The following is a 3,435-nucleotide window of genomic DNA, read 5'->3' as shown; positions in this document are numbered from 1 at the left end:
GTTGGTTAGAAGAGATAAAAGTATAAATACCCTGTCTTCTTACTGCTTTCTTTCTTCTCCAGCTTTTAACATGTTCTAAAAAGTGTTCATATTAATTATTGAAAGCAATATTTATATGATTGAATTAATATTGAGAGCAAGATTTATGAGGATGAATGAAAAGTTATAATAATATGGGTAAACAATATAAGATTCAATTTTGGCCGAAAGGATGAAAACTCCTTACATTTAAATGTCTAGTTTAGAGAGGAAGAGATTGTGAGGAAACAGTCAACCACACTGTGAGGGCTGGAGGAAGGAACATGGTGTTAAGGAACATTACAAGAGGCTGAGGTGAGGAAGATGGTATCTAAGTGGCAATTCTCTGCAGGTGGGGAGAGAGATGTGCAGTGAGGGGATGCAAAAACTGTCCCAACTGTGCTTTTTCTCCCTTAAACAAAAAAAGTACAAATAACTTCTCATTAGGCTTCCAAAGAAGAGATACAATATTAAAACAACAACAACAACAACAACAAAAGCTTTGCTCATTAAGAAGTAGAAGAAAGAGAACATAATTCTTTATCATTACCATGGTGATTTGTGAAAACAGAAATCAATAAGCCCTAACTTAGGCCAGAGGTGAAAGCAGAAAGAATTCAGGGCTTGTGCTCCAGCCCCAGAACCATGTCTACTGACTCAGTGGGTGAATGCTGTACACCACCACACTTTTCTGAGCCTCTGTTACACCCTGTAAAATTAGGGGAATGGTACTGATGACTCATAGTGTGCGCCTGAATAAAAACACGAATCAAGTCAAAGCTGGGGAGTTGAATTGATATTTAGTCAGGATGACGATCCCATTACAGTCACTAACTTTTAAAGTTATGTTCACCTTTTTGCAGATATCATTTATTGTTTATAATAGTGTCTATGTAAGATAGGATGGGTTATTCAAAATTCATCACCATTGTCAGGAAAACTGCTAAAATTTCATGGCTCTCATTTAAGAAATGGTCAGCATGTTTGACTACTTAATAAAATTGCATGGCAAATTGCCATAAACGAAGTAAAAGAAAAATCACACATTGTAAAGAAAATGTTTGTGCCTTATGGCTTATATTAAAGACAAAAGGCTATTATTTCTAATATATAAAAAAGGAACTAAAAACAGGAAAGAGAAAGACCAATAGTGACAGAAAAATGGGCAAAAGATATGCTAGGCAGTTCACTAGAAGAAGCAAAAATTGAGTTTAATGATGTTTAAAGTTATTTAAAGAGGCTCAAACTTACTTTAATAGAAGAAATGTAAATTAAAACTAATTATATTGAGATACTATTTCTCACCAATAATTTTGGCAACAATCTAAATGTTTGGTAGAATATTCTGTTCTCAAGGCTGTTATGAAATAGACAAACTCAAATGGCACTGGTAGAAGTGAAAAATTGTTACATCCCCATATAAAAATAAATTTGGCAATATTCTTTCAATTGCAATATTCATTTGCTCTTTGAGTCAACATTCCCACTTCTAGGACTATAATTCATGAATACACTGGTATAAGTAAAAACAACATTAGCAAAAGGTTACTCATTGTTTTATTTGTGTATGTAATATGTGTGATATAGTAAAAAATTATATATACATACAATTACAGATATAAACATACATAAGTACAATTACTTATATGTGTAATGACAGCAAAGAAAATACCCTATAATCCCAATGATATGATACATCTACCAATGGAATACTCTGTAGACATAAAAAGAAATGAGGAAAATTTTCCATATCCTAAAGTGGTGTGACTTCCAAGATACATTAAGTGAATAAAGCAAGATGCAAAATGAATAGTATATATATGATATGCAGACTTTTGTACAGGAAAGGTGAGAAATATAAATATATGTGTATATTTGCTTATATTTGCAGAGGGAAATTCTGAAAGGGTAAATGAAAAACTGACATAAATGGCATATAAGGGAGGGAGGGAACAAGGTAGATAAGAGAGGGATGGAAGTAAGACCTAGCTGAACATATTTTGTTTTACAGCTTCAACTTCAGCATTGTGTAACTTAGGTGCACACAAGATAAAAATTTTTCAAAGCAACACTTGAAAATGGAAACATGCTAAAAAACGAATGTCTAAATGCATTTAAGTTGCAGAAAAATCACTCTAGGCAAAGAATTATTTCAAGTGACTTCAGAACTTATTTTGATTATAGATCCAAAGTATATTCTATGGACATATATGTTCTAAGCTCACATATTTTAAAGACATACAGACATGCAAGGAATTCTAAAACTTCAACTTTACTGTTAGTAGTAATATTGGTAAAATTATTTAAAAATAATCATATATACCTTGTGAGATAAAACACAAAAAGTATTTATGTTAATATTGCTAGGAACTGAGATATTTAGTGTAATCAAAAAAAGTAACAAATACAAGTTCAAAAAACATAAGCTTTTTTTTTTTTCTTTTTCTATTTCTTTCTTTTTAGAGATAAGAGTTTTGCTATGTTGCCATGGCTGGTCTTGAACTTCTGAACTCAAGTGATCCTCCTGTCTCAGGCTTTTAAAGTGCTGAGATTATAGGTGTAAGCCACTGCACCCAGTCTAAGCAAAATTTTTGAGATGTTAAATTTGAATTGTATATGAATATATGGTTTTCTCTCCATAAGAATTTATTTCCAATCTGACCACATAAAAATTCTAGAAGTAATGATAGCCTCGTATTCATGAGCTTCTGTAGTATTGTGTCAATAAATAACTTTCTTTCTTCTTTTTTTTTTTTTTTCAACTTCTTTAAGTTCCAGGGTACCTGTGCAGGATGTGCAGGTTTGTTACATAGATAAAAATGTGCCATGGTGGTTTGCTGCACAGATCATTCAATCACTTAGATATTAAACCCAGCATTCATTAGCTATTCTTCCTGATGCTCTCCCATAACCAACCTATAGGCCCCAGTGTGTGTTATTCCTCTCCCTATGTCCATGTTTTCTCATTGTTTAGCTCCCACTCAAAATGAGAACATGTGATGTTTGGTTTCTATTCCTGCATTAGTTTCCTGAGGATAATTGTTTCCATCTGCATCCATGTCCCTGCAAAGGACATGATCTCATTCTTTTTTGTGGCTATATAGTATTCCCTGGTGTATATGTACCACATATTCTTTATTCAGTCTATCATTGATGGGCATTTAGGTTGATTCCATGTCTTTGCTATTGTGAATGGTGCTGCAATGAACATATGCATGCAAATATCTTTATAATAGAATGATTTATATTCCTTTGGGTATACACCCAGCAATGGGATTGCTGGGTCAAATGGTATTTCAGATTCTAGATCTTTGAGGAATTAACACACTGTCTTCCACAATGGTTGAACTAATTTATACTCCCACTAACAGTGTAAAAGTGTTCTTTTTCTTTGCAATGTTGCCAGCATCTGTTGTT

This window comes from Macaca fascicularis, chromosome 5, assembly GCF_037993035.2.
Source record: "Macaca fascicularis isolate 582-1 chromosome 5, T2T-MFA8v1.1".
Taxonomy (NCBI): domain Eukaryota; kingdom Metazoa; phylum Chordata; class Mammalia; order Primates; family Cercopithecidae; genus Macaca; species Macaca fascicularis.
Note: the sequence above shows the minus strand (reverse complement) of the source record.